The following is a 14,283-nucleotide window of genomic DNA, read 5'->3' as shown; positions in this document are numbered from 1 at the left end:
GGCCTCCGCCTTCCTTGCCGACTCCTCCAGGCTTCGCCTCTCCTCCTCCCGGACTCGTCTTTCCTCTTCCCGGTCCTGTCTCTCTCTCTCCAGGGCCTCCCGGAGGGCGGCCACTTCGGCCGTCTTCGCTTGAAGACGAGCAACCTCGTCTTGGCAACGCTCCTCCGCCCGAAGAAGGTCCCTTCTCGTGCGGCCCGACGCCTCGACATAGGCGAAGAGCTGATGCCCGATCTGCAAGGACAGATGGAGAATTACAACAAAGACCGAGCAACTGAACAAATAAAAATCCGCTTACCTCAAGAAAGGACCCCAAGGTGTCCCAGGCCCGCTGCTCGGGATCGGCACGGTCGATCCTCTCCACGACGTCGGGCAGAATACAACCGTCGAGCAGCCGACGGATCAGAGCCTGTCGTTGAAGGGGTTCTCCGATCCCCCCTCGGAGCAGACGGACTCGTCTGCAGCGGTTCGGTGGCTGCTCGGCCTGCGGGCCACCGATTTTCTCCTCCTCCCCGCGGCATGCGCCCCCACGGGGCGGACCTCCGGAATGGGGACCCCAGTCGGTGGGCTCCCTGGGGGAGCCCGGGGGGCCGCTGGCTCGGCATCCGAGGGAATGTCGATCGTCGGGGTCGCCTGGACGGGCGCGGCCAGGCTCGTCTCCTCCACCCTGGTCCTCTTCGCCGAGCCGGAAGTCGTCGCGCCCTTCCTTTTCTGGGCTCTCATGGCCTTGGCGAGCATCCGTGTGGCTTCGGCGTCCATTGCTAAAAAAAAAAAAAAAAAAAAAAAAATGGAAAAAGAAAAGAAGAAGAAAAAAGCAGCACCAATCAGTCCGAAAAAAAAAAAAAAGAAGAAAAGAAGAGAAGAAGAAGAAAGAAAAAAGAGAAAGAGAAAAGAGGAAAAAGGAGAGAGAAAGGAAGAGAGGGAAGAAGAAGACAAGAAAAGAAAAGATGTATACTTGCTGGATCTTGAGGGCTCAGGCCGATGTTGAAGAGAAGCGGCTCCCTCAGTAGGTTTGGAAGGGAAGGAGCGGGATAACTCAGGAGCTTCTGGGCGGCCTGAAGGTCGTCCTCTCCCAGGCCAGGAGCCCGGCGGACGGAATCCCTCAGAGACCCCCAAGGGGGCAGGCCCAATTCCAGGGTCGGGCAGTAAATGAAGAGAAATTTCTCCTTCCAGTTGTGAATCGAAGAAGGGGCGCCCTTCAGCAACCCCTTCTTACCGAACTGGGGGGAGAAGTACCACCAATCCTTCGCTGAAGGATGGCGTTTGAAAGTGTAGAAATATCTGAACAGGGAGAGGGAAGGCTGGACCTCGGCTATGTGACAGAGGGAGAGAAACCCTATCAAAAACCTAAAAGAATTCGGGGCGACAGAAGCGAGAGAAATGTCTAAGAAACGAAAGAAGGCGGCAACAAAAGCTGGGAGCGGGAGCCGGAGTCCGGCACGGAATGCCTCCTGGTACAAACAGAAGCGACCAGGAGGGGGAGCGCTGGCCCGGTCGGAGGGGCCAGGAAGCTCCAGATCGTACTCTGAAGGGACCCCGTACCGAGCCCTTATCAGGAGAAGTTTGTCCGGAGTCGACGAACAAGGAATAGCGCCCGGTGCGAAGACCGAGCGAGACCCTGCCCCAAACGTGGGTTCGTCCGCAGAGACAGGGGCCTGGGGGTTTGAAGCAGAAGAACTCCCAGAGCTTACGGGGGAAGAAGAATCGGAAGACATTTTTCTTTGGGGGAGAACCTAAAGGGCCCTAGAAATGCAAGCCGAGAAAGGAGGGGGACGCCGGAAGTCAACTCAGGAGAGGACACGAAAGAAGAGGAAGGAGGAGAGGACCCTAAGCGGTAAGAAGGAGAAGGTGGGCACTAACCTATCCTGCTCTGGGGGCCTGGGGAGCGAGGAACGGAAGGCGCCTACGGCTCGAGAGGGCGTTCGCTAGAGCAGACTCTCGGGGAGATGACAGACGCCGGCAAGAAATCAGAAGCGGAGTGGGACGCCTGAAAGGGGGGAGGACGGGTTTAAATAGACCCTGAGATCCGGCGCCATAATGATCTCGAATCCCCCCAGGCCAGTCCGCATCCGACACGTGTCCCACTCCCCGTGGCAGACGGCTGAAGGCGGCTGGCAGTTGGCAGGGCCATAATTGCGCCGTACCTAAGCCAGCATACCTGCGGGGTCTTCGAAGCATCCCCTCGTACCGCCCCAATTCGAAAAGACTCCGGCACGCGCTCATTTAATGCCAAAATATCTGGGAGCGGCAGGGTGCGGGATTCGAAGGGACGGTTTCGGCTATACTTCTGTGTACTTCCTTCGTTTGAAATTCAAAACTCGGATGTAGGGGGACTGGTGTTGGGTATAAAATACCCACAGCCGGAACCCACGGCGGAACCACCATCGGCAAGCGCAGCTCCGTCCGGACTCCTACGGGAGCCGGGCTCCACCGCCATCAGCAAGCGCGACTCCGCCCGGACTCCTACGGGAGCCGGGCTCCACCGCCATCAGCAAGCGCGGCTCCGCACGGACCCCTACGGGAGCCGGGCTCCACCGCCACCAGCAAGTACAGCTCCGCCCGGACTCCTACGGGAGCCGGGCTCCACCACCATCAGCAAGCACAGCTCCGCCCGGACTCCTACGGGAGCCGGGCTCCACCGCCATCAGCAAGCGCGACTCCGCCCGGACTCCTACGGGAGCTGGGCTCCACCGCCATCAGCAAGCGCTGCTCCGCCCGGACTCCTACGGGAGCCGGGCTCCGCTCTCAATATCAATTGCTGGTAAGCTCAATCCGGACTCCTATCAAAGCCGGACTTCACCCTTGACTTTGTTTGCAGCGCAGCTCCGCCCGGACTCCTACGGGAGCCGGGCTCCACCGACGACATCAGCACAGCTCCGCCTGGACTCCTACGGGAGCCGGGCTCTGCCGCCATCATCACAGCTCCGCCCGGACTCCTACGGGAGCCGGACTCCACCGCCGACATCAGAACAGCTCCGCCCGGACTCCTACGGGAGCCGGGCTCCGCTCACGACGGCTCCGACCATTGCCGAGCTTCAATCGACAGATCCACGCCCCCTGACAGGCCCTCAAAACGGCCGCGACCCTGCTCCACCTCCTGTGGCGGACTCCACGCAGTATCATCATTCCCTGACAAGCCGCAGCAGCCATAGCCGCCCTGCTCCACCTCCTGCGACGGATACCATGTGATTCTCCTGACGACGGACGCTGCTCCACCCCTCATAACGGATTCCACGTGGCAAGTCGAGGTGATACCCACGTGTCTGCTCCATTATCTTTCGCAATCAATTCCCCTGACCATGGGCGGCCCACTACTAGGCAGTTACACACGTCGCCATCAGTCCGTTGCCTCCCCCGCCTATAAAAGGGGGGACTCAGATACGTTATTTTTTAAGCTCTTTTGCCTTATCTCAAAACTCTGCTAAATTCTCCGTTCGAGCACTCCATTCTTGTTGAGGCAGAGAACTGACTTGAGCATCGGAGGGTCTTGCCGGAGCAACCCCACCTCCGGTTTAGACTTCCCTTGCAGGTCCCGACGGCGACCGCGGCTTCCTCAACTCCAGCTTCTCCGGCGCAGGCGGATTTTTGCACCAACAAGTATGATACCATGAAAGATGAGATGGAATCTATAGCTCAAAATCAAGTTTGGGATCTCATTGAATTACCACAAGGTGCTTCAACCATTAGCTGTAAATGGGTCTATAAGATGAAAAGAGACTTCTCGGATAAAATTGAATGATATAAGGTCAGACTTATAGCTAAAAATTTCATTCAAAAAGAAAGCATTGACTATCATAAAACCTTTTCTCTAGTTTCAAAGAAGGATTCATTAAACATAGTTATGACTTTAGTAGCTCATTTTGATTTAAAATTATATCAAATGGATGTGAAAAATAATATTTTTGAATGGGGATCTAGAAGAGATAATGTACATGACTCAACTTGAAGGTTTCTATACAGATAAAGATTGTTATCTTATCTGCAAGTTAAGAAAATCTATATATGGACTTAAGCAAGCCTTCTGCCAATGGTATATGAAATTTTATAATGTTATTAGCTCTTTTAACTTTACAAAAAATATTGTAGATCAATATCTATATCTTAAGGTTAGCGGGAGTAACTACATACATCTGGTTCTATATGTAGATGATATGTTACTTTCAAGCAGTGATTTGGATTTGCTAAAGGAGATAAAGCTATCTTTCTCAAAACTTGGAGATGAAGAATATGGGTGAAGCCTCTTATATCATTGGCATAGAGATTCACAGAGACATATCATAAAAGATTTTAGGTTTATCTCCAAGGGCCTGCATTGAAAAGATTTTAAAAAGGTTTAAGATGATAGAGTGTACTCCTACAGTTACATCCATTATGCAAGATGATAAATTTATTCAGAATCAGTATCCACAAAAAGAATTGGAAAAAGAGCAAATAAAAAATATTGCATATGCATCTACAGTGGAAAGCTTGATGATATGCACAGGTCTATACAAAACCTAATATAGTATATGTAATAGAAATTTTGAGTAGATACCAAAGTAATCCTGACCTTGATCATTGGAAAACTGCAAAGACGGTTATACGGTATCCACAAAGAACCAAGCATTATATACTTACCTACAGACACATTAATCACTTGGAAGTGGTTGGTTACTCGGATTCAGATTTTGATGGATATGTGGATACAAAAAAGTCTACTTTAAGATATATTTTTCTTCTTGCTGGAGGTACTGTATCTTAGAGAAGTAATAAACAATCCATAGTTGCTTCATCTACTATGGAGATAGAGTTTGTTGCATACAATAAAGCTACTTCACAAGTAATATGAACGAAGAATCTTATTTCTTATTTGAGAGTTGTCAATTCTATTGCAAGGCTAATAAAGATTTATTATGATAATTTTGCTATATTTTTTTTAAGAATAATAAAAATAAAAATTGCAGCAAGCACATCGATATAAATTATCTTACTATTAAAAATCATGTCAAGAAGCATGAAGTGGATATCCGACATATCAGTACTGAATTAATGATTGTAGATTCCATGACGAAAAGATTATCAGCCAAACAATTTAAAGATCATGTGGACTATATGGAAATCGTTAGTTCAATTCTTGTTTGATTTGCTTCTTATATAATATTTATGTTATTTTTAGAAATAAAGGATATATTTTTTATTTTGTGTACGTAAATTTTATGTCATAAAGTTAAACTCTGAATAGCTTATAGAAAGTTATTCATAAAAAAAGTATAAAATACTTAAATAAAGAGTTTTATGCGTTGTGATACATCGAAAGGAGTATACAGTTTATAGGATATAACTACCATGATTCGTGTATTCAAATTTTTTATTTAAGTGGGAGTTTTGACTTGAGTTAGTTTATGACCATATTATAGTTTTGTTTATCACCTATTTGGTATCTTGATTGTGACACATAGGCTAAGTGGAAGAATGTTGTACTTATCCCATTATTAGGGACTTGATGTGACTCAGTTATAACCTAATCGTTAAAGATAATTTAAGATAATTAAGGTGATAATGAATCATTAAAACTCTTTTGAGATAAAGATAGAATCTAGTCAAAATAAAGACGCTACTACGGTTATGATTTCTTGATAGAAGAAAGTTTTGTTAATCTAAAAGAATCTCTAGTTTAGCCTATAAATATAGTATGTGACTCTCCATCAATAATAGTCATCAAGATTCTCTGACATAGACTATAAGAACTTTTTTACAGTATTCTTTTATAGGATAGAAGTAAAGTAGATCCATCTACAAGATTTATCTTTCGGTATTCTTGCAATGTTCTTGATCTTTGATTCATTTTTCAGTTTGAACAATAATGGCTGGAGGTATATTTATTTCTGCATCAAGATTAAATTTTCTATAGTGTATAGATATAGGTTTTGATCCTCTAGGATTATATATAAAATTCTATTTAATAATACAATCTATCCTTTATTTCTCCTATTTCTCTACCCTCATGACATTAGTCACTTCATATTAAGGGGCTGTTCGGTTTGCGACTGGAATCAAAATCAGAATAGATTGGAATGAGAATTGAAATGGCCATATCCCCTGAAGCATTTGGTTTATAACTAACATCGAAATCAAAATCGGAATGAAGATTGAAATGCTTGGGGGATAGTCGGGATTGGATTTTAAGGGGATTTGATCATTCCCATCTATCCCAAAATCAGAATTGGAATACGAGTTTCTCCAACCAAATGGTTGAAATGGAAGTCAACCATTCACGTTTCCATTCCAAGCCCCAACTCTCGCAACCAAACACCCTCTAAGTAACTTATCATGGCCACTCTACAAGAGATGGATGAGAGGAAATTGTAAAATCAGCAAGGGCTATAAGCATCGTGCTGAGGACTCCAACATCGACCACATAGTTGCTGTCAACTAGGAATGCTTTCCAGATCAAGGCCTATTTTGAATAGATTTTCACTTATCTATATTCCTTTGTTTATTCTTCTTATCTGTTTTCTTTCAGATTATGTTAGAAACATCTCATTATGAGACTTTATATGACCCATATGCTAATATTTACTCCCATTTTAAATAAATTCATTTAAGGTGATAAATGTCACCTAGCCTCGATAAGTAAGACCTATACTTTTTCATTATAAGAGGTAAAAAATTCAGCAAGACATAGGCTAAAAGAGTTCTCTTAATATCAAGAGTGTGTGACTTCTGAGTGGTTGATTTTTCTTTTATTTGAATAATAATGGCTGGAGATAAAATCTTGTCACGTCATTTTCACTATATACTTATGCAGAAATTTTATAATAAATAGTTTATATTTATTCTTATATGTAATATCAGAGCTACCTTTCTACTATGTTATTTAGTTTATTTGATTTCTGAGAAATTGGTGTACATAAATTTTGGATGATTTGATATATGCTACATGACTTTATCATGTTATTAGAGTTCTTCTTAACGCATGTTCTCAAATAACTCCAAAATTGGTTGATTTATTGAGATAATATTTTTGATTTATGGTTTTAAATTATACTTGTTGATTTGTGAACATTGAAATAATCTTGGAAGATAAATATTTATTTCCAACTAAGAGATGTTCATATATTATGCAATTTGGTTGCTACATCATCATGATATTGTTTGTAATTTTGGTTTTGGATATATTTTTATAATTAACAGTATTCTATGTATGATCTCTAGAAAATGGTCTTTTTAAGATAATATTTCACTTTAGTATCTTTCGATAATTATTTTTGAGACCATTATGTGAAAATATTTATTTGAAGGATTTTTGCAATTTTTTTGCCTAATATTTGATTGCAGAATTTTCAGATCTACTGGTTTGCATGTCAAAATAAGGATTAGTTGATATTATATGATGTCATTTTGAAGTAATGATATTAGAATGACTTAAGAATAACCACAGCATCTTAAGGCATGATGATAATCACATAAAGTATAAAGCCAATAAGACTTCATAATGTATAATGGCATTATAAAATTGCAATTATTTCATTAAGATAATGACTTGGTGCTATAGGGAGGTTGTCATTTTTATGATTTAATTGGAATAAGATGGTAGACTAGATATTAAAAATATTTTCAGACCCTTGGGTATGGAAATTTTGTTCTTAGTGCTTCTATTTACTAGTCTTATTATAGAAAGTCACTAAGTAAATGTAATATGTGATGCAACCTCTATCCATAGGAAGGTTTTAAATTTACTACTTCTAAATTGACATTGGTTGATTTAGAATTAAAGCTAAAGTTTATGCTTTATAACATTGAGATATTAATTATTTTGATTATTGTAGCCATTCCTACTACATTTGTTCATGATGCATTTAGTATTTTGTTTGGAATGAAAAGATTCTCTTTACTTTGGGATGCATGGATCTTGATTTGGTGTTCCATGAGGATGAGCTACCTACTCTTACGAAATCAAGTATGCTACATGAGAAAAATGAATATGAGCAGTGGGAGCAATCTAATTGTTTAAGTCTAATACTCATTAAGTCTCATGTTAGTAAGAAGGTTAGAGGTTCTATTCCTGAATGCTCCAAGGCAAAAGATTTCATAAAGGCCTTAGCTGGTACCTTATGAAGAGACTTTCAAACAAAACTTTTGATCATTTTGAGTGTGCGAGCAAATTATGGAGCTAAGCTGCTCTGCTGCTCAACTTAAGTCTCTAAAAGTCAAGATTTCTGAGTCATTCCTAAATCATTTTATTCTCAATTCTCTTTTTGTAGAATATGATCCTTTTAAAATATCTTATAGCATACATAAGGAAAAGTAGTCACTTGATGAACATTTGATTATGTGTGTCCAAGAGGAGGAGAGACTGAAGCATAAGAAGCTAGAAATAGATCACTTAGTGTAAGGATCCGAATTTTTAGAACTTCCCGCATGAATATTAAAGCAATAGAAAAAATTCTTAAGATTAAACCCTTGCACAAATCTCAAAGCAGATAAAAGAAATGAAAAAAATTGAATGGAAACCTCATGTGCTGTGCGCGTGAGGCAGTCTTCCTCCTCTATTTTTGGCTAGGAGAAGGGGTCCTAGGGCAATCAAACCCTAGGATCCATAGTCTATAAAAGGATCCCTCCCCCTCGTAGCCATCTCACCTCAAAATCCCTTCCATCACCAACAAGAAACTTGGGTTTTCTTTGATTTTTTTGGGGAGGATTTTCAGGATACTTTTCCAATTAATTGGCTGTTCAATCTCATTGAAGCCAAGGTAAGTCTGATGTCCTTTTTTTTCCTTTCTTCTAGTTGGTAGTGGGGTCACTATTCTAGGATTTTGGCTGACAAGGCACTAGATTTGTATGAAATAGGGCCATCCCCTGCTTCTCCTTCCCTTCTTTTTTTATCAAGCCGATCGTCATTGTCGGATATAGGCTATGCTCGGGTGATCGAGGTTGGTGTCGTCGAGGTTTGCCAGCATCGGGTGGAGAATCGCCACTATCATCAGGGGTCATGCTAGGGGTGGTTGATTGGCTAAAGCCATCCCTCTGTTTTCCAAAATAGGAAAAGAAAAACTAAAAAAAAAGAAAAAGAAAAGAAAAATAAGGAGAGAGAAAGAAAAAAATTCTCTCTCTTCCATCTCTTCTCTCTCTACCTTCTTCTTTTATTTTCCATCTCTATGAGTCATTCTCTAATTTCTCTCTATAGATTCTTTCTCTCTCTTCATGAATTTCTCTATCTAGATATCTTCCAGACTAGTGGATGGTCCAAGTACTTAGGTAACCGGATTAATTGGTTGACTCTAAGAGAGGTCCTAGACTTATGTTTAGATGTTTATCCATAACTTTTTCGTATATGATTTTTATATTTGACCCTGGTCATATAGAGGTACGATTGTTTGCACAAGGTGTTGAGTGGAACACCTTGCTTCCGAGTCCGTAGATTGAAAGGTATATCGATTACTATGTTGAATCAATCACTGATAGAGGTAAGGATTCCTAGATATTGATTACTTATTTATATAAAAATTATTTTATACATCAATGATTTTGATTTATATGATTTTTGATGGTTGCATGCTATATATACTTATTTGTTAAATACATATATAATTTTGTATGAAGTTATGTATGACATATCACTAATCCTGACTCAGATAGATTTTGATAATCATGTGCATCAAGTTTTGCAAAGAAAAAATTTTTTGAATTATAATACTTGATAAGCTTATAATTGAGTTGTTTGACTATTTGTGGTGTTATGATGCTCTAGGCTAGCCACTTTATTGTCACCTTTCTATGGACTTGAAATATGGTTGTAGTAGTTTAGGGTTAAGCACTTATGGTCCTTTGGACTAGCTATTTTATTTTATTGTTGCCTTCTCATAAGCTTGAAACATGATTGTGATATTTAGAGTTGAGCACCTATGGTCTCTTAAACTAGCTACTTTTTTTGTGCCTCCCACAGACTTAAAATGTGGCTATGGTAGTCTATAGGACTAGCCACTTTGTTACTCTTTGCACGAGTTATTTTGATAGTCCACAGGATTAGTCATTTTTGTTGTCTTGCCTACGGGTTTGAAATGTAGTTGCCGTGATCTATAGAACTAGCCACTTTATTATCTTTTTCATGGGTGGTTGTGGTAGTCCATAGGACTAGTCATTTTTATTACCTTATCTACGAGCATGAAACGTGACTATAGTAGTCTAGAGTCAAGCATCTTAATATGATCAAATTCGATATTTGTTGGTTTGAAATACTTGTATGATGTGGCTTATTACATAAAAAAATATATTTTCCATGCATATTTTGTAAATCACGGTATCTTTTGGTATGGATTTACATGAGTAACAACAATTATTAATTTTTAATTTATTATTATTATATTGATGTTGGTGTGTTAGAATTCTTGTTGGGTTATAAAGCTCACCACCCCTCATCCTCCTTTTTTTTTCAGAGTTTCAAGATGCCTATACTTGGCTAAAATTGGGATTATGATTTGAAAAGATTGATTTGATAGAATGTCAGCAATAATATCAGTTGGATGATCGAGTCTTATAAATTATACAAAATTTGATATAAATTATGTGTTATGAATTAAGATTATTGATGTTTATGGGATGTTGAATTATAATGAATTTTAAGATCTTTCATATTCTTTAGGATCTCACCTTAAGGAGTATGCGGCCATCATGTATCTAACCCAGATGTTGGGTTTAAGGTATGACATAATGGTATTAGAGCTTAAGGGGTATTTAAGCATAAGGTTATAATCACTAAAGATGGGATGGAATGATATCAGAGCATAGATTTTGATCACTAGGGACTAGACTTAAGTGATATTTGATCATTAGAAACATGATAGAAGAAGCAAAAAGGATTCAAAATTTAGATTTCGGATCAATAGTTATTATGATAAAAATTTATGCATAAGTGGCATATGATGTGTATAATAGAACTAATGAGTTATATCTTGAATTTTGACCAGTAGGGCTTGACATTAGTATGAGAGGTGTTGACTTTGGAATAAAGTAGAATGTATTAATATGTTGTATTGAGTATACTTATTCAATTGTTATTTAGATGATTTTGGAGTTCTAAATTTGATATGGGTGAAGATCATGATGACTTTTCTAATGTTGATGTTAATTATTTGATCATTATAATTTTGAATTATCAGAAGAAAGTTTGTTTAGAATGTAGCCTAAAAAAAAATTGCATCACATAAGAAAGAAATATTTTTCGAGCATTAAACCTATAAAGGATCAAGTATGAATTCGCATATAATGAAAAATATATTTAGTTCTATTGATGGATTGGATATTATTGTGAGAGCATGACATACACAATTTGGTGGAATCTTTAGTTATTTAAATTATCATATTTGGATCTAATTACTTGATTTTTGAAGATTTTTGGATTATGATTACTAAGGATTGTGACTAAGGTGATTCATAGGGATTGGATGGATAATTTATATCTAGGGTTGTAATTCATGGAATTGACAATTTATAATTTTATTGGATCAAAAATTATTTAGCAAATCCAAAAAAATTTGATGGATTTAAATCAGAGTGCGCAGTGACAGCATGGTGGTTTAAATCATTTAAATTTAATCAAAAAAATTTGTTCTAATTCAGAGGATGTTATGATAGAAGATTGAAATTTCTTTCTAAGTGAAGAAAGCTATCTAGAAGCTCGATGATAAGATAAGAATTTTGTACCCTTAAGGTTATCAACTTTGCAGTATGCTAATTTCGAGAATGAAATTATTTTAAGGAGAGAGAATGTAAGGATCCAGATTTTTAAAACTTTTTGCATGAATATTAAAGTAATAGAAAAAAATTCTTTAGATTAAATCTCTTGCACAAATCTCAAAGTAGAGAAAGAAACAAAAAAATTTGAATTGAAATCTCACGTGCTGTGCATGTGAGACAGGGGGAGTCTTCCTCTTCTCCATTTTTAGCTAGGAGAAGTGGTCCTAGGGTAGTAAAACCCTAGGATCCATAGTCTATAAAAGGATCCCTCCCTTCCTAGCCATCTCACCTCAAAGTTCCTTTCATCATCAGTGAGAAACTCGAGTTTTCTTTGATTTTTTCACAGAGGGTTTTCGAGATACTTTTCTGATTAATTGGCTAGCTGTTCGATCTCACCGGAGCCAAGATAAGTTTGATGTCCTTCCTTTTTTTTTCTTTCTTCTGATCGAAAGTGGGGTCACCATTCTAGGATTTTGATCAGTAACGCATCGAATTTGTGTGAAACAAGGCCGTCCCCTGTTTCTCTTTTCCTTCCTTTTCCATCAAGCTGGCCATCGTTGCCAGACATAGGCTGTGCTCACGTGGCTGAGGTTGGTGTCATCGAGGTCTGCTGGCATCGAGCAAGGGGTCACCGCCATTATCGGGGATCATGCCCCCCATTTTTCAAAATAGGAGAAGGAAAATGAGAAAAAAAGAAAAAGAAAAAGAAAAATGAAAGATAAAAAAAAGAAAAGAAATAAATTTCTCTCTCTTCCCTCTCTTCTCTTTATCTTCTCTCTCTACCTTCCATCTCTATGAGTCTTTCTCTAGTTTCTCTCTCTAGATTCTTTCTTTATCTTCATGGATTTTTCAATCTAGATGTGTTCTGGACTAGTGGATGGTCCAGATACTTAGGTAACCTAGATCAATTGGTTGACTCTAGAAGGGATCCTGAACTTATGTTTAGATATTTATCCATAATTTTCTCATATATGATTTTTATATTTGACGTGATCATGCAGAGATGCGACTGCCTGCACAATGTGTTGAGCAGAACACCTTACTTTCAAGTCCGTAAATTGAGAGGTTCATCGATTACTGTATTGAGTCAATCATCAATAGAGATAAAGATTCCTAGACATTGATTATCTATTCATATAAAATTTATTTTGTATATTAGTGATTTTGATTTATGTGATTTTTGATGGTTGCATACTATTTATACTTATTTATTAAGTATATATAATTTTGTATGAAGTTATGTATAATATATTACTGATCCCGACTTAGATAAATTTTGATAATCATGTGCATCGAGTTTTGCAAAGAAAAATTTTTGAATTACAATACCTGATACATTTATAATTGAGTTGTGTGACTATATGTGGTGTTGTTGTGCTTTGGACTAACCACTTTATTGTCGTCTTCTCATGGGTTTGAAATATGACTGTAGTAGTTTAGAATTGAGCACTTATAATTTTTGGATTAGCTACATTATTTTATTATTGCCTTTCTATAGGTTTGAAATATGACTGTGGTAGCTCAGAGTTGAGCACTTGTAGTCTCTTGGACTAGCTACGTTCTTGATGCTTCCCACAGGCTTGAAATATAGTTGTGGTAGTCCATAGGACTAGTCGTTTTGTTATCCTTTATATAGATGGTTGTGATAGTCTATAGGACTAGCCATTTTTGTTGCCTTATCTACGGACTTGTGGTAGTCTATAAGACTAGTTACTTTGTTACTCTTTGCATGGGTAATTATGGTAGTCCATAGGACTAATCATTTTTGTTGCCTCACTGACGAGCTTGAAACGTGACTGTGACAGTCTAAAGCTAAGCACCTTAATATGATCGAATTTGATAAATATTGGTTTGAAACAATTGTATGATGTGGCTTATTGCACAAAAAGATATATTTGCCGTGCAAGTTTTATAAATCATGGTATCTTTTGGTATAGATTTACATGAGTAACAAGAATGATTAATTTTTTATTTATTATCATTATATTTATATTGATGTGTGGGAATTCTTACTAGGCTATAAAGCTCACCATCCTTCCTCTTTTTTTTTTAGAGTTTCAAGATGCATGTACTTGGCTAAAATTGGGATTACGATTTGAAAAGATTGATTTGATAGAACGTCAGTAATAATATCAGTTAGATGATCGGGTCTTGTAAACTATACAAGGTTTGATGTAGAAGATCTATTATAGATTGAGATCAATGATGTTCATGGGATGTTGAGATAGTAACAAATTTTAAGGTCTCACATATTCTTTAGGATCTTGCCTTAAGGAGTATGCGGCCATTATGTATCTGACCCAGATATTGGGTTCGGAGTGTGATATTTAGTGACTCATGCTAAAATGAAATATTAAGATAAATACTAGGAAGAGCAAGAATGCCGCACAAGAGAAGAAGGAAGACAAAAAGCCTATGAAAGGCATGAAGTTTGCATGCTTCTTTTGCAGAAAAAAGGTATATATGAAGAAAGATTGTCTAAAGTTTAAGAAATTGCTTGAAAAGAAAGATAATCTCATTTCTTTAGTATGTCATGAATCATTTTTTGTTGATGCTCTTAGTAGTACATGA

At 38.8% G+C, this 14,283-nt stretch overlaps 1 pseudogene; it reads left to right on the top strand.

Moving 5' to 3' along the window:
* The first annotated feature begins 8,143 nt into the window (after positions 1–8,143).
* On the top strand, positions 8,144–14,283 carry LOC140854261 (uncharacterized; annotated as a pseudogene).

Source organism: Elaeis guineensis, chromosome 16 (genome assembly GCF_000442705.2).
Source record: "Elaeis guineensis isolate ETL-2024a chromosome 16, EG11, whole genome shotgun sequence".
In the NCBI taxonomy this organism is placed as follows: Eukaryota; Viridiplantae; Streptophyta; class Magnoliopsida; order Arecales; family Arecaceae; genus Elaeis; species Elaeis guineensis.
Note: the sequence above shows the minus strand (reverse complement) of the source record. Positions and strands in the feature narration are given on the sequence as shown.